The sequence below is a fragment of the Trichosurus vulpecula genome, chromosome 4, assembly GCF_011100635.1.
Source record: "Trichosurus vulpecula isolate mTriVul1 chromosome 4, mTriVul1.pri, whole genome shotgun sequence".
Taxonomy (NCBI): Eukaryota; Metazoa; Chordata; class Mammalia; order Diprotodontia; family Phalangeridae; genus Trichosurus; species Trichosurus vulpecula.
In genome coordinates, this window is record NC_050576.1 from 166,099,761 (window position 1) to 166,118,181 (window position 18,421).

An 18,421-nucleotide genomic window follows, 5' to 3' on the forward strand; every position below is an offset into this window, starting at 1 on the left:
AGAGGCTGAAAGCCTGGGAAGGCATATTGATTTTTTTTTCTTTCTTAAATAGCAGCTCGAACCACAAAAGAGAGAAAGGCAGAGCTTTGTGTGCTAAAATGCGGCAAAAAGCTGGCCCGAGAGCGGCGATTAGATCAGCTATTGCATTTAAGTACCATGGGCAGGCCGCCACACATCAGCACTGCTCCATTTTGTCTGCTAAGCCCGGGCCCATTCCCTCCCCACCATCCCCTGTCTTCCTACTCCCCCGTACTCGCCCTCACTTCTGAGTGCTCTCAGAGACGAGGGCCGCAGCATAAAGCACCTCTTTCTCTCTCATTCTGCCTCTGCCTCTGTCTCCCTCTGTCCAAGTGACTCTCTTTCTCCTCCATCCCTTCCTGGTTATCCCCCACCCTCACCCCGCCTTCATCCGAAGTCTGGGCAATTTACCGGCTCCTTTTTCATTTATAGGTTATAGGCAGTGTTTGAACTCAGAACCTTGATTTAAAAAACAAAAGAAAGAAGAAACAGAAAGAAAGGAAGAAACACAGAGGGAGGAAGAAAGGAAGGATGGAAAGGATAGAAAGAAGGGTAGGTGGGAAGGAAAGGGGATAAAAGGAGGAAGGGAGAAATGAAGGATAGAAAGAAGAGTAGGCAGGAAAGAGAAGAGAAAGGAGGGATGAAGGATGGAAGAAAGAAGTGTAAAGGGAAGGAAGGAAAGAAAGAAAGGAGAGAGTAGGGAAAGAGAAAGGAAAAAGGAAGGAATGAGGAAAGGAAAAAAGCCTAGGGTGGGGGGGGGCAGGGAAGGGATGAAGAAAGAAGAAAGGAAACGTACCTGCTTAGGGATCTGATTGTAAGCTGCAGTCTTTGCCAGCTGTGTGAATTGAACAGGGGTGGATATTTACACATATGCACATATTACAGTTTGGAGCAGGGAAAGGGGGCCCAGGACATGTTTGTTCATCTCTACCTTGCTCTCTACAGGTGACTTAGAGAACTTGTAGGTCTGTGTGGGGGAAAAGAAGAAGGCATGAGGATAAGGCAGGAAAAAAACCAAAGTGGAAGTCCAAAGTGAGGTAAGGGAGGAGTAGATTGATATCAAAAGGTAAGTTTTCATTCCCGGAGCACACACCATAAGGCGTGCTGGGGGCTACAACTGAGAGCCATGGAGGGTCTGTACAAGTGAAAGGTAATTGTATCATAGAGAAAAAGCTGATAATTAGAGGCACAAATATGTGTCAGTTTGACATTGTATAGTGTGTGGGCAGGTAAAGAATTTTAGTTTCAAGTTGGGTTGGTCTTGGATCTTTTTAAGATCATGGAATCTGACCATATAAGGGCCAGCTAGGTTCAACTCAATTCAACCAGCATTTGTTAATAACTACATACTATGTGCTAGGCACTGTTCAGGAGTTAGGAATAAAAAGACAAAAATGAAACCAGCCTCTCCCTTCAAGGAGCTTATATTCTTGTAAAACAGAAAATCTTAATTCCTACCTTTGGTTTTTCCATCATTTGCATTTTCCAATATATACCTTCCCTCTGCCCCAACCAGAGAGTCATCCCTAACAAGAAAGAATAAAAAAGGAAAGTAGGAAAAAAAGTTCATAAAAACTAACCAGCATATAAATTAAATACAACATTATATAAAATATTCTATTCCCTTAAGTCCTCCTACCTTTGCAAGGAAGGGAGTTACATACTCATCTCTCTTCTTGGGGACATTCTGGTTTTTATATTAACAGTGTTTAGGATTTCCTTTTTGTTTGATTTGTGCCTTCTAGCTACGTTGTTGTAATCGTTGCGTATACTGTGTAGGGATCTTGGTGTTGTTAACTTTACCTTGTATCACTTTGTATAATTCTTCCCATACGGAATTTATATTCTATTGGGTAGATTCTCTCTGCTCTGTGATGGTAGATTGACCCTTAATTCTGGCCAGCTATATCTGAAATGTCCGCAGGGAGGACTGGGCAGGATAATGAGGCTGGATCAGTGCAAGTCCATCCCTTAGAACTGGCTAATAAAATCCAGTTGTGGTTGTCAATTACAATAATAATAATAATAATCACTCATATTTTTATAGTGCCTTATAGTTACAAAACACTTTCCATGCTTTCTCTCCCACCTTTGAGCCTTTGTACTGACTGTTCCACACTCCTCTTCCTCCAACCCTTATTATTCTCCCTCTTCACTTCTATTTAGAATGCTTGGCTGCCTTCACTACAGGGATAAAGGACTGCCCTCATCAGGAGGCCTTTCCTGGTCCCCAACTGATAGAGCCTTCCCCTCTAAGGTTATGACTGTCCATCTCTTTTATATACCTAATTGTACACATGTTATTTACTCCATTAGCATCTAAGCTCCTTGAAGGCAAGCACTGTTTTTTGGTTTGGTTTGGTTTGGTTTTTGCCTTTCTTTGTATTCCCAGAGCTTAACCACTGCCTGGCACTTAGTAAATGCTTAATGGATGTTGTTGAGGCACTGGGCTCCTAGCTGTTCCTTAAACAAGATGCTCCATCTCCCAATGTTGGGCATTTTTCTGGCTGCTCTCCCTTCTCATTTCCACCTCTTGGCTTCTCTGGCTTCCTTCAGGTCTCAGCTAAGATCCTATGTTTTGCAGGAAGCCTCTTCTGATCCCCCTTAATTCTAGTGCTTTCCTTCTGTTGATTACTCCCAGTTTATCCTGTATATACCTCGTTTGCATGTTGTGTCCCTTATTAGACTGTGAAGAGTTGAATTATTTTGAAATTATAAATTATCCCTTGAGAGCAGGGACTGTTTTGCCTTTCTTTATATCCCTAGTGCTTAGCTCAGTGTCTGGCATATAGTAGGTGCTTAATAAATGTTTATTGACTGTCTGATCAATTATCTCTCTGATATCTCTCTGCTAATACAATATAATACAATATAATCTGATAATACAAATTTTATTATTTTATTATTCCCAATTTACTGATGAGGAAACTGAGGCTCATTGAAATGAATCCACTTGCCTAAAGTCACAGTGGAAGAGTTGGAACTCAAACCTGGGTCATCTTTCTTCAACTCTGGTATTCTTTCCTCTATAAGCCACTTCTCCTGCCCCCACGGATGGGCCTCAAGAGTTTCCTTCCTTTATCCCTCAGGCATGAGAGTTACTCAAATTCTTTCCTCCCCACCTGGGATAGGTAAATGGGTACCCACTCAGGGCACAGGGGTCAGGGTTTATTTCTGTAGTTGAATTAATTGGGCATTAAGAGAATGTTCCCTGCTGGGGTTCTCCCCAAGGGCTGGCAGCCTGCTGTTATTACTCCGCGTGCTAATGGGTAACAGATTAGTGCTCCAAATCTACCCTGGGTCAAAAAGCCCTACTTCTATCTCCTCCTTTTGCATTGCCCTCTTCTCTTTACCCTGAACCCCTAATTCTAAACTCCATTCCAGAACCCCTCTTCTCCAATGTTGCAAAGACAATGTTGCTTCCTAGGGAAGAAAGGAATTTGGAGTCAGAAGATCTGGGTTCAAATCCAAGTTCCCCTACTTGTATGCCCTTAAGCAAATAATTTAGCCCCCTTGATTCTAAAATGAGAGAATTTGGAGTTGATGATCTATCTCTAAGGGCCCCTTTAGCTCTGAATCCCGTGATCCTATCTGGGCCTTGGATGGGGGAATTATCCTTCATTTATAAACCTTTATTGATCAACTAGGTGGTCCAGTGGCCAAAGTGTTGTACTCAAGAGTCAGGAAGACTGGAGTTTAAATCCTGCCTCGGACACTTACTAGCTACATGTCCTGGGCAAGTCACTTAACCTTTCAATCTCGGTCTCATAACCTGTAAAATGGGGGTGATAATAACACCTGCCTCACAGGGTTGTTATGGGATCGAAGGAGACAAAGTATGTGAAGTGCATCTATATAAAGACCTTAAAGTGCTATAGAAAAACTCGGAGCTATTGCTGTTATTATTTATCATCATCCTTAGCTAAACCGTTAGGACCTGACTTGTTTCTGAGCAATGAAAATTTCCCCACTGAACAGTCAAGTATGTAGAACCTGTCTTTCATAATATTCTGCTCCTTATTACTCATGCAACCTTAGGCAAGTCATTTAACCTCACTGGGCCTCATTTTCCTCCACTATAAAATGAGGAGGTTATACTTGGTGGCCTTTGAGTTTCTTTCCAGTTTTATCTACAAGCCTCTGAAATATGATTTATATTCAGCTTTTGATTACCCATGCTCATGAAGGAAAGCTACTGTAGAAATAATCCCAAACCACACATAATCCAAAAAATCATTCTCACTCGCTTTTGTAAATATCCCATATCGGGGGTCCTTAACCTGTGGTCCATGGATAGGTTGCAGAAGATACACAAAGTTGGATGGAAAAAAGATATTAGAGCATTATTTTCACTAACTTTGGAGTTCCTTTCTAATTCCATATATTTTATTTTATGCACTTAAAATCATGATTTTGATAAAGGGGTCCATAGGACTCACTACAGTGCCAAAGGGGTCCAGGACACAAAAAGGATTAAGAATCCTACCCTACATGAATTTTTTGGGACACCCAGATATACCTTCCTGATTTGGCTTGACTCAGTCATGTGTTAAAATGAGACAAAAATTTCCAAGTTCCCAATGACTTGAGGTTCTCTTAAATAATAGTAATAACCACTATTTACACATATATTCACACATGTATATATGCATACATGCATATACAGTCCTCTTAAATAATACCAATAACCAGCCTTTACATATACACATATGTGTATATATGCATACATATACTTATATGTATATATGGTCCTCTTAATGACAACAACCAGTATTTACACATATACATATGTATATATAAATGTATGTATATCTAGTCCTCTTAAATAATGCCAATAATCAGTATTTACATATATATACATGTTTAGATATACATGCAACATGTATATGTATGTGTGTGTATATGTGTGTATCTATAACCCTACTTCTTTCCAAGCCTCTAAGGACATTTTTTTTTCCTGGACAACCACGATCCTGCTACTAGGGGAAGACAGCTCCTGATTGGCTGAGATTCTTCTGAGCATACTGTCCCTAAGTGGAGAGATGGAGAGAGAATTCAGGAGGCAGCAGTAGGCAGGAGATGTTCCCTGAGGGCCAGACATGTGGGGAAGCTATTTCCCCAATATGTCCCTCTACTTCTAGGGCCCACAACCCCAGATGCCGCTAAGAGTTCTTAGACTTCTGGTAGCTTGCTCTTCAGGCTGATTGAAGCACCCAAGGTTGTAGCCATCATCAATACTCCTTCACCTAAGAGCAGGAAAGGATAGATAGAGAGACAAAATCAATAACAGGGCCATGCCCTGATAAGTCCTGGCCCTGGTGGAAAGATAAAAGCCAGAGGCCTCTCTCTTTCCACCTGGAGGCTTACAGCACTTCTTCCCTTTCCTCAAAGGCAATCAGAAAAGAGGAAGAAATTGAGTTGCACCTGTGGAGGTCTTGTGTCTGCACACTCATTTCTGGCTTAGCAGCCACTCAAAAAACCTTTTCTCATCATACATTAAGTAGACAGAAAACAGTCAGAGAATTCTTGGGCGTGCTAGGAAGTAGAGAATCAGACCTTCCATTCAACATCAAGGAACTTCTAGAAGAAGGTTCATCCAAATGGGCATGCTCCTATGACTTGACTCTCTGACCAGTGCCCCTCCCCTCTTGCATCTAGTTTGATCTGCACACTAAACCTGTGGTCAGTCAGTCAGTCAGTCAGTCGGTCAACAAGCTTTTATAAAAAACACTTTCTATGTCCCAGATACTGTGCTAAGTGCTGGGGATACAAAAAAGAGGCAAAAACACGGTCCCTGATCTCAAGGGGTTCATATTCTAACAGATAACAGCATTCAAATAATTATGCATATATAAGATATATACAGTATAACTGGGAGGGAAGGCAAGCATTACTACCCTCATTTTACAGATAAGGAAACTGAGGCCCAGAAAGGTCATGTGACTTGGCCATTATCGAACAGGTAGGAATCAAACCCAAGTATCCTCTGACTCATGGACCAGAGCCCTTTCCCTACACGAAACTGCCTCTCTTGGCTCATTTCTAGACAAACTCAGGGAATGATCTGTCCTAGATAGTTTCTCTGAACTGTGCATATCTTCTTTTCTGGACCTTCTTGTCAAGGATCCACATTCTTCCCATCCCATCCTGTGGCAGCTTAGAGGTGCAGCCTGGACCTAGGGAAGTAGGGGGTTTCTCCAAGCCAATTTCCCTGGATTTTATGGGGAGGTCACATCTTTCCTCTTGGACTCATTAACCACACTTCTAACCAAATCAATTCAATGGTTCAGACTGGGGCTTTGTGTATCCATATAGGGAGGATATATGTCAAAATGTACCTATAGTTGAGAAATGGAGAAATCTTTCCCATTGGCAATGCTAAAGCCAGATATGGGATACCAGGGGCCATCTATCCTATCTATGTCTTCCCTTTGGTGTCTCTTTGGGGGATGGTGGTCATCCTGGGCTTCCTTGCCACCTGTTCCTACTGTTCTTAGAAGTGGGCTGCAATGTCAATCAACTAGGGACAATTAGCTTATCTTTCCTCCCTTCCCCTCCCCACAACAACATATATCTGACTAAACATTCTTTTCCTCCTTCACCCTATCCCTAGGATTTGGGCAACCTGAGCTAACCAACATTTTTGGCCTCCTGCCTATACGACTAGCAAACTGCTTGGATTGGGTCACTCCCCTACTTCCCAACACTTGCAAGATTAAATTCAAACCTCTTAGCCTGGCATTCAAGTTCTGCTTTCCTTTGTCTGATCTGTCTCCCATTCCTCTTCTACATATGTCTAGTTCCAATCAAACTGAACTGCATGGTTTCCTGAACTGTTCCCTGCAAGCCTTTGCCCATACTATTCCCTCTTTTTGAAATGCTTTCACCAACATCTCCTCTGCTTATAATCCTTTTGGTTCATATGTCATCTCCTACACAGTCCATCTTTATAATTTGTGTTGCAAGTAGTGAGTGCTTAATAAATGTTGGGCAGCTAGGTGGTACAGTGGATAGGGTGTCAGGCCTGGAGTCAGGACACTTACCAGCTGTATGATTCTGGGCAAGTCACTTAACCCTGTTCGCCTCAGTTTCCTCATCTGTCAATGACCTGGAGAAGGAAATGCAAACTGCTCCAGTATCTTTGCCAAGAAAACCCCAAATGAGGTCACAGAGAGTCTGACATGACTGAAAACAACTGAACAACAATTGTAAATGTTAAATGAATCAGTGACTGCCTCAGGCACATGTATGTCTTAAATAAATACCTATGTGGTTATGCTTTGTGGTATGTAGATGTGTCCAAATAAGTATTGGAAAGAAATGCACCAAGATGGAGAAACAATGGACTAGGAGATGTATTCTGCTCTGGGGTCACTTGACCTTGGTCAAGTCACTTAACTCAGTCAAAAAAGGGGGATAATAGCCCCTGGTTCACCTACCTCAGTAAGAAGGTTATAAGGAGTCAAGGGAGACGGTGAATATGGAAATGCTTTGGCAGGAATAGCTTGTTGAAGGCATAGGATGAGCTCAAGTTTTGCTGAATTTTGATGAATTTCACTGGTGGCGGTAGTGGGTGGTTCTGATTGTCTGCAGAAAACAAGCTCAGATTAGAAACAGGAAGTTCAGCTACCAGAGACCTTTTTGACCTGCCTCTGGACACTGAAGCTGTGGAGTCTCCATACCTGGCAGGTTTTCCAAGAAAAGAGCTGCTCAAAGCCTCACTGAAATCCAGTTCACGTGCAAGTCAAGACATCACCCTCATGATGTCCTCGGTCCTCTTCAAGAACAAAGGATGAACAACCAGATCCAGTAAAATAACAGATAGTTTTCTCTTCTGGGCGGATGAGACCTGAAAATAGGAGTACAACACATGACCTCTTATAATTCCTAAAGTCATAGATTTAGGGATGGAGGGGACAGTAGGGGCCATCTACTTCAATTCTCTCGTTTTACGGATGAGAAAACTGAGACCCAAAGAAGGGAAGCGACTTGTTCAGGGTCACTAAGGTGGTGGCTATGATTTGAACCCAGGACCCCTGACTCCAAACCCAGTATTCTTTGGCCGACATCGTGTCCAGAACACACATGGATGTGCATGTACATGCCAAGTGTTTGTGTGTACTTGGGCCACATTCTCCAGGAGGAGAGGGGTAGGGAAGGGAGCGGAGGTGTTCCTGTTGCCACCCTCCCTCCACCCCCAATCCTTTATTTAGTCTCTGTGCTTTCAAGCTGAAAGCCCCTGTGTAGGTCTGCTCGTCTCAGGGTGTAGACAGCAGGTATGTGCTGGCGTTCCCACGGGCCAGGCTGGCTTAGCTTGTGGCCCCGATGGCTGGGAGAGTGGCCCAGTTGGGGACTTTCCTTGACCTGTTCTTAACCTCCAGGAAAGTTATACAAACTCCTCCGCACTCCTCAGGGAGCCCCTGGGGAGGGGTGGGGAGCATGGGAGGGGGGAATGGGGACAATGCTTCCCCTTGTGTTTCACTGCTTCCACCTCTCCTTGCCTCCCCAGGGAAGATTTATGGGAAGGGGGGGGTGGGATTCAGCCTTGCTCAGGTTTCAATAGTGCTTGGAAATCTAATCTTCCTCTCCTCCCCAGCCCCCCCCACCCCTACCCCCTGGCTCCTTGGAGCATGAAGTAGTCTTCATGTTCTGGGCTAGGGGAGGATGTACACTAAGCCCCATGCCAAGATTATGGGGGTATTGAAGGAACTGTTTATGCTTAGAGATCACACACCGCCAGGCCACCCCGACCTCAGCATCTCCTTTGGGAGAACACACTAGGTTTGAACCGATCAGTCAACAAGTATTTATATAGTGCTTACTGTGTACCAGGCACCATGCTGGGAACTTGGGGGTAGGACAGAGGACAGCATCCAGACCTGAAATTTCATTGATATAGAGAAATCTGGGAGGAGGGAACTCCGTCTGCCAGTGCGGGTCAACACCCACAACTTACAGAGCTGCTAGAGTAGTGGGCCTTGCCCAGGGTGACAGGGGCAGTATGTCGTGGACAATGCCGGAAACTATATCTGCCAGTGCACCGGACTCTGGGGATGCTGAAATAAAAATGAAACCTGGAGATGAGAGGGGCACAGATTTAATGTCTAATTTTTCATTCTTTGGGGGTGGCTGGGTGGGTGGAAGATAACCAAGCATCAGGAAAGATGGGAGAAGGGATGGCCAGGAAAGGCATCACCTACTAGTGGGAGAAGTAGATAGAGAGGGCCTGCTGAAAGAGCTCTGATTTGGAGTCCTAGGAGCTGAGTTCATACCCTGCCTCTTTCCCCACTTTCTGCCCCACTTATTATCTGTGTGACCTTAAGCAAGTCACCTTTAGTTTCCACAGAGAGCACCAGTCTTGGTGTCAGGAAGACCCAGATTCAGATCCTGCCCCAGCCACTTGTAAGCTGTGTGACCCTGACTAAGTCACCTCCTTGTGCCTCAGTTTCCTCAACCATAAAGTGAGAGGAATTGGACTCAATGGCCTCTAATGTCCCCTCCAGTTCTAATTCTATGATCCTGTGACCTGGAAACGAAGAAGCTGGACTGGATTGTCTCTGATGTCCTTTCCAGTTCCAAATCTATCTATCCGGCAGAGGCCCTGTGAACTGTAACATTCGCCATTTCTTGAGAAAGCAGAAGTTTGTTGGGGATTTTTTCAGTCATGTCCCAACTCTCTGTGACCCCATTTGGGGTTTTCTTGGTAGATATACTGGAGTGGCTTGTCGTTTCCTTCTCCACTCCATTTTACAGATGAGGAAACTGAGGCCAACAGGGTTAAGTGACTTGCTCAGGGTCACGCAGCTAGGATGTGTCTGATTTGAACTTGGGTTCTCCTGACTCCAGGCCCAGCACTCTAGCCATTGTGCCACCTAGATGCTTCTGGGGATTTTTAAAAATATAGCTTAGAATAGCTTCATCTGCTCTTCGTGCAGATCTGTGTATTGTGCGGAGAGGACAGACCAGGGGTCGGGAACCTGCGGCCTCGAGGCCATACGTGGCCCTCCAGGTCCTCAAGTGTGGCCTTTTGACTGAATCCAAACTTCACAGAATGAATCTCCTTAACAGAAGGATTTTTTCTATAAAACTCAGACTCAGTCAAAAGGCTGCACCCGAGGACCTAGAAAGCCATGTGTGGCCTTGAGACCCCAGGTTCCCGACCCCTGGTCCACCCTCTCTGCACAACATACTGTATCATCCACTTGGAATGCTCTCCTCTTCTCTGCTTGTCTCCATCCTTCCCATCCTGCAATACTGGACTCAAGATCTACCTCCTCCAGGAAGGCTTCCTGCCTGATTACTGCAGCCCGCAGGGATCTCTGGGCACACCACGGTAGAATCTTTTGTTGTCTTTTTATGTTTATGGCCTATCTCCCACAGAAAACTTTTTTTTTTGGTCCTTCTCAATGCCCAACACAGGAGGCGGTTTGCGATGGATGTTTCTCAACTGACTTATTAATAGCAATATTTCCTGACTAACGATTAATTCCTGGAGACAGGCTAGGTAGCCGTATCAAGCTTACGAACTATGTCTAATTTGTAGAACTTGGGAGTATAGGGAGTTGGGTTCAAATGTTGGTTCTGCTGCTCACCGCTGGTGATCATGGGAAAGTCCTTTGACGTTTCTGACCTTCGGTTTCCTTATCTATAAAATGATGATTAATAATCATTAAGGCATAGAGTCAAAGCTGTAAGGGAACATAGAGCTCATCTAGTCCAATCTCTTCATTGTGAAGAAGAGGAGACTGAGGCTCACAGAGGTTAAAGGGACTTGTCCAAGGTCACAGACGTGGTAGATAGCAAAATCCATGTTTTAACTCTTTGATTCCAAATTCAGCCCTCTCTTTCAGGTTCTTGCCTAGGCACAGAGTAAGCTGTGAGCCCTTAATAAATACTTGTTGACTGTCTGCCTGCCTTTCCTCTGTACTGTGATCTCCCCCACCCAAACCCTACTTCCTCTCATCCTTGTGTTGGTTTATACAGGATTAATGGGAATACAGTGCTTTGTAAACCTTAAAACACTTATAAAAATGAGTTTATTATCTCTCCGCCTCACCCCACCTCTACTCTGGATACCTCAACCTAGAGAGTAAAATCATGTGTTCAAATCTTGCCTGATAGCGACTAGCTGTGAGACCCTGGGCAAGACACTAAACCCTGCTTACCTCAGTTTCCTCATCTGTAAAATAAGCTAGAGAAGGAAATGGCAAAGCACTCCAGTATCTCTACTGAGAAAATCTCCCCAAAAGGGGTCACAGAGTCAGAAATGACTGGAACGACCACAGAACAACAAGCTAAAAGTTAAGTTTCAGCATTTCCCTTGGAGAGGATGGGGCCAATCTCTGAACCCTTTTGTCCAATTGGGCCCATGTTGTCATAGAACAATGTCCAGGTACTCGGTTCCTTGCTGCTGTCTCACCAGAAGGAATAAAGAGGGCAGGTTCCTGAGAGCAGGCACCCCCTCTCACTGCCTCCTAACCAGGCCCCTCAGTGCAGGCCGACCATTCCTCTGGGAAAGCTGGCCCATGTAGCCTGAGACCTCAACTCCTCCTGCAGGAATCTCATTCAGAGACCTCAGACAAAGCTCCTTTCTGGCCCTTAGTATCAGAAAATGAATAGCTGTACTGCCCTCCCTCCCAGAGATCCTAGTCCCAGTCCCTTTGGGAGCTTCTTGCTCCTTCTCTACATCCAACATTATATTCCCCACCCTTATCTAAGAATTAAAGGGGCATGTTTAGGCACCATGGTGTGTGGCGGGGGAGATAGGAACTTCCTTTGCGTACATTTCCCAGGGAAGAGAACAGCAGTGGCCTCAGCCTCTCATCATAGGATCATATTTTTAGAGTTGTAATGGACTTCAGAGACCAGCTAAGTCCAATCCTCTCATTTTATAGATGAGAAAACTGAGGCCTGGCTCTATTGCAAATGGGCCCATTAGATTCTGAGGAAACACCCAGTCCGGGTAGGGGCTGCCCCATTTTGCCTCTCTCAAAAACATGAAAGGAAACCTCTCTCCCCTCCCCACTCAGAGCCCAGTCTATCTCACAGCTGCTGGGCTGCCCCCAAGAAGTCCCGGCCTCCTTGGCTAGAAAAGAGGGCAGGGTAAGGATCAGCACAAGACCGTGGACTGGAGGCAGCAGGCCAGCTGTCCCCTACCCTTATCTGGCTCAGAGATCAGCAGTGGCACCTGAGCCTGATTAGGGAAGAGTGTCAGGTTTAGCGGCTCAGGCACCCATTGCCCATTGCCCCCCCTTGGCTGGATTCTGGACCCTGAAACCCGAGATTCCCAAGGAGAATCTGACTGAGGGCAGATTCCTTCCTGAGCCTCTCCAAATAAACCCCAAAGCCCTTAGTATGAGAGAGACAAGATCAGAGAGCCAGGGGGAGGAGACCTTGGCTTCTAGACTGGCATCTCTTCCTCCTCCCGCCTCAAAGTGACAGCAGAATCATTTCTGCCATTATCCTCAGTTCCTATTTATCCTTCAAGCTGGAAGCAGCTGAAGAAAAGACAGACCAACAACTAGTGATTTAAATATCCCTTCTAAGATGGGAAGAAACCAAATTCATGGTGTCCCTATAGGCCCAGAAACGGAGCTCAGCTTCAAAAGTTGCTTTCATTCACAGAGTTATAACTTACTTCTTAACTAGTACTGTAATCAGCGCAAGGACATGAAAGTGCAGGATGAGGTGAGGAGATATGAATCTGTACTCTTATCTATATCTCAAAGCATTAATTGAGTGCTTTTTAAGGTGACTTTACCCTCCAGAGGACCTGGATTCAAATTCTGATTCTGATGCTTACTACCTGTGTGACCCTGGGCGAGTCACTTAACTGCCTTCTGCCTTAATTTCTCCATCTATAAAATTAGGGGGTTGGATTATATAATGTTTGAAGTACCATCCAGTTCTAGATCCAGCTGGTGAGGACAATTCCCTGTTGTCTAGGAATCAACACTTATGTCTACTGTGAAGAAAGGCATTACAAAGACCAGAGCAACATCTGAGATATTTAGGGCTAGGGCATTAGGCAGCAGGAAGTAAAGAGGCTTCTTTCTTCATCCATCTTGGATCTCCATCACATCCCCCTCCCCAACCAGAAGAAGACAGATTATTTTTCACTTGATGTTCCCCACCTGTACCTCCAGCATCGTTTTGAAATCTTGGGAGATAGCGTGGGTTGGCTTTGGGTGAGATGGAGGGAGGAAGAGGGTATCCCAGATGAAGATACTTCATCTCCAAACCAGGGATCAGTCTGGTTTTTGCCTCCACAGACCGTTAGGGTCACTATAGTCACATCTCTAGATGGAAGAAATCCAGTTACAAAGACCAGAAAACAGGTCAGTTCCAACATGAGGGTGTCATTGAAGAGAAAAGGCAATTCAGAAGAGCCAGAATTGCTTCATAAGAAGGCATAGGAGAGAGGGCACAGAAGTATGATCAAGTCAGATCCCCTGGCCCTAGTCTAGTGCCCAGTCACTTAGACATCAGACCCAGCATATTGATGCTCTACAATCAGCCATCAGTTTCCTTTCTTTTTTTATATTTCATCTTTTCCCCCAATTACATGTAAAGGCAATTTTTAACATTCATTCAAAAACAACTTTTCGAGTTCCAAATTTTCTTCCTCCTTCCCTTCCCTTTCCACACTGTAAGACAGTAAGCAATTTGATATAGGTTATATATGTGCAATAATGTAAAACATATTTCCATTATCAGTCATGTTGTGAAAGAAGAAACAAACCAAAAGAAAAACAATCATAAAAAAGTGAAAAATAGTGTGCTTTGATCTGCATTCACACGCCATCAATTTTTTTCCCTAGAGGTGGACAACATTTTTCACCATGAGTCCTTTGAAATTGCCTTGGATCGTTGTATTGCTGAGAAGAGCTAAGTCATTCACAGTTCTTCATCAAACAATATCGCTGTTACTGTGTACAATGGTGTCCTGGTTCTGTTCACTTCACTTTGCATCAGTTCATGTAAGTTTTCTCCAGATTTTTCTGAAATCAGCCTGCTCATCATTTCTTACATTTCTTACAGCACGACAGTATTCCAGTATATTTACATACTACAACTTGTCCATCCATTCCCCAATTGATAAGCATCCCTTCAATTTCCAGTTCTTTTCGGCTGTCAGCTTCAAAGGTCATAGGGGCTATTCATACCTAGGTTTGACCTTAACAATTCTACCTGAAATCTAATTTCCCCCTCTCTCTAATTTCATGTATTCAGAACCAGTTTATATGTGTGGGGAGGGAGGTGGGCGGCATGGGGAAAATGAAAGGAATGGTGGTTTTAGAATCAGAAATCCTGAATGCAAATCCCAGCTTCAACATCTACTAGCTGAATAATCCTGAGTGAGTCACCTCAACCTCCTGAATGTTCATTTGCTTATCTATGAAATGGAAATAATGCTGTTGTTTTTTTTTTTCCATTCCATGCCTTATAGGGGAGGTAGGTGACACTGTGAATAGAGCACTGGGGCTGGAGTCAGGAAGACCTGAGTTTAAATGTCACTTCGGACACTGAATAGATGCATGTCATTTAATTTCTATGTGCCTCAGCTTTTTCATCTGTAACATGGGGATAACAACAGCGCCTATCTTCCAGGGTTGTTGACATGAGATAATGTTTGTAAAGAGCTTGGTAAACCTTAAAGTGCTATATAAATGCCAGTTAGTATTACGGGGCTGTGGTGGGGAGATACTTTGAAAACCTTGAAATATAAATATGAGTTATTGTGTGTGTGTGTGTGTGTGTGTGTGTCTGCGTGGGAGATTGCAAGCTCCAACAGGAACACTGGGTGTCTGGTAAGAGAAGAGAGCAGGAGGGCTGATATTTACAATTTGCACCAGTAGAATTACTACAGTCTTTCTGTGCTGGGATGTTCGAGGATAAAACCACTTGCCTTACCCAACCATACTGTAAATTTCCTCATGAAGCCGGCTTGGTCTCCTCAGCTCAGATCTCCTTTAGCAGACGATTTACAGACATGAGAAAACTGCTCCTGCTGCCAGGTGGGTCCCAGCAGCTTCGGAGGAAGTAGATCCTGGTGCCGCCCATTCTCACCTTATCCTCCCTGGGTGTATCCCATAGGTAGTTGGTTGTCGTTGTTTGTCCTTCGTTCTCGAAGAGGATCATGACATCAGGAAGGTGATGCCATGACTTGCAAGTGAATTGGATTTAAGTGAGGGGAAACAGGTGAAGAAACTCTCAGCAAATCTCTCTACGTTCACTTCCTAGTCAAAGCAGCAGAGATCTCAAACTGGAAGGAGCCTTGGACGTAGAGGAGGTCGCAGGTTCTTACCTGAAGAATTAACTTATAGACAATATTTTTGATAACTATTTCGATATCATGATTTTCCTTTGTAAGTCTATGTATTTTATTTTATGCATTCAGAAACATTACTCGGAGAAGGGATCCATAGGCTTCACCAGAATACCAAAGGGATCTATGACACACAAAAAAGTTAAGAACCTCTGTTCTAGGCTAATACCCTCATTTGACAGATAGGGAAACTAAGGCTCGAAGAGGAGAGGCGACTTGAACAAAATCACATACCTAGTAAGGAGCAGAGATGGGATTTCAGGTTCCATGATTTCAGATTCAATGTTCTGTCTCCTAACAGTAGGGATTCTTGATACTTTGTTTGTCCTGGACCCTTTTGGCCATCTGGCAATCCCTTCTCAGAGGGTTATTTTAAAATCATTGAGGGAAATTCTCAATTTCAGTTAGAAGTTAGTGAAAATAAAGGTGTATTTTTTCCCACTCAGGTTCATAGACCCCTTTAGCATCCAGAGCAACCATGTTCATTTCGAACCCACATCAGCTCCTGTCTCCACAAAGACTTCTTCAGCTTCCTCCCTGCCCTACCCTTCAGCTTCCTTTTATGTGCTGTCTTCCTTGATTAAAATATAAACATCTTGAAGCTAGGGACTCTTTTTTTCTTTGTATTTGTATTCCCAGAACTTAGTACAGTGCCTGACACATAGTAAGTGCTTAATAAATATGTTCTCTCTCTCTCTGTCTCTGTCTCTGTCTCTCTCTGTCTCTCTCTCCTTTCTCCCTCCCTACCCTCTCTGTATCTATGTATCTGTCTCTATGTATCTATTTATCTCTGTGAATGTATTTATGTATTTACCTATGTCTGTATATTTGTATCTATATGTATGCATGTATACATGTGTGTATGTAGATATGTATGTATGTATCTATCGATCTTAGAGATCCCTGGACCCCAGGTTAGAAACCCCTATTCTATACCATCTACACCAGAGGTGTCAAACACATAGCCTGTGGGCTGCCACATGTGGTTTACAACATTCCCAGCCATTGCCTGAACCAGATTAAAAAATAGCAGGGGAATATTTGACAAAATAAATAGAAATAAAATAAAGATAATGTTAATATGTGGATTTCTAAGTCAATATGCTGGCCACAGGGATTCCATGTATGGCTTAGTAGCCCCTGTTTCTATTTGAGTTTGACACCACTGATCTATACCATCCCAAGGAAGCCAGACCACTGAATAGTACCAGAAGATAGCAATAATAGTGGCAAGTATTTATAGGTGGCAGCGAATACACTGGCCCTGGGGTTAGGAGGACCTGAATTCAAACTGGTTTTCAGACACTTACTACCTGTGTGACTCTGGCAAATCACTTAACCCTATTTGCCTCAGTTTCTTCATCTGTAAAATGAGCTGGAGAAGGAAATGACAAGCCCCTCCAGTATCTTTGCCAAGAAAACTCCAAATGGGGTCATGAAGAATTGAACCTGACTGAACAACAAGAAGAAGCATTGAGGTTTGTGAGTATTTTACGTATATTATCTCTTTTGACCCTAACATAAAAGCCTGTGAGGTAGGTGCTATTATTATCATCATTTTACAAATGGGGAAACTGAAGCTGGGAGGTTAAATGATTTGCTCAGACTTACATAGCTAGTAGCTGTCTGAGGATGGATTTTTTCCTTGGGTCTTCCAGACTTTAAGGCTTGTGCTTATTCTGTCCCCTAGGATCACAGATCCACTGCCTTTTTTAAGCCTCCACTTTCCCACCTGTCTAATGGGCCATTTGGGAGACATGGTCAACTGAAAGATCATTCTGAACTTTAAGGAACTTCCAAAGGCTGAGGAAAAAACAAAATCCCCTTAAAGATGTTGTCTCTTTAATGGAGTAGGGGAGATGAGCAGAGGGGATGACCCTTGGGGGAAGGCAAAGGCCTCAAAAGGACAGCTGAGGCATGACCTAATGACTCAGAGTGATGGGACTCTATCCCCTTAGCTCGAGTGGCTGGCATCATCATCACCTCTTAGGGGTCAAGGTGTAGGCCTGAGAAAGTATGGGGGCCGGGGAACAGAGAAAGGGAGTAGCGCTGAGGATGGAAAAATTCACAAGAGTATTCCTTACATTGCTGAGAGAGCAAAGAGAGGGTTTGGGGGGATGGGACGGGGGAATATTCAGGCTGATATCCCAGCTCAATAAATAAAATTTCACTCCTCCCCTCTGTCCCCAGGCTTTTGTAGGGGTTAATCCCCTGGCTTCATTCCACCAAAGATGTGGGAGGAGGAGGGGAGGGAGGGAAAGAGATGCTTGGCTGGGCATCCAATTCCAGGCAAGGAGACCCAGGAGTGGGGGTGGGAATATGGAAAGAAAGGGAAGGATCCATCCCCTTCTCTTTACTTCCAAGCCAGGTGTTTCTTGTAAGCCCTAACAACAGACAGTTATCGATCCTGTCCCAGCAGGAGAATGTCCATGTTATCCAGGTCAGATTTATAACTATGTCCCAAAGCCAAGATAGGAACATCTCCTTGTCACCCACTTTCCCTCCTACCTGCAGTCCTACCCCCAATCAACTGTCTGAGATTCAGACTTGAGCCATAGGCAACCCAGGTTACAGAAAGAGAAACTGAGGCACAGGTGAAGGAGGGACCTGGTCTCTCTTCCTTCTAACCTGATTTTGCCAGGTCCCGTCACTCCCTAGAGCTCTTGTTTGTTTTTGAGAGGGGTCCTCCTCCTTCCGTCCCTCCTGCCAGCCATCAGGATTGTCAAGGGCACTCAGACTCCAAAGCTTGGCACTGCCCCTTCCTATTTATTTGACTTGGGGCAAGTCTCTTAACCTCTCTGGGCCTCTCAGTAGCTGGATTCTAAGCTCCCTTTTCAGCTCTAAGTTCTATGATCCTCTGATCTTGACTGGAGACATCCCTAAAATCAGGCCCAAAGCTTTATCCTTGTCTATCTTCCGGACTCTGGATGTCTCACTCACTCCCCCAAATTCTCTGTTGCTGAGAGGGGCCTCCCTCCCACCCTCTTGCCCAGACATACATGCTCCACTTGAAAGGTCAACAGCGCCTCCAAAGGATGGGCTGGGGTGAATACTGTGGCTCTCCATCCCCTTTCC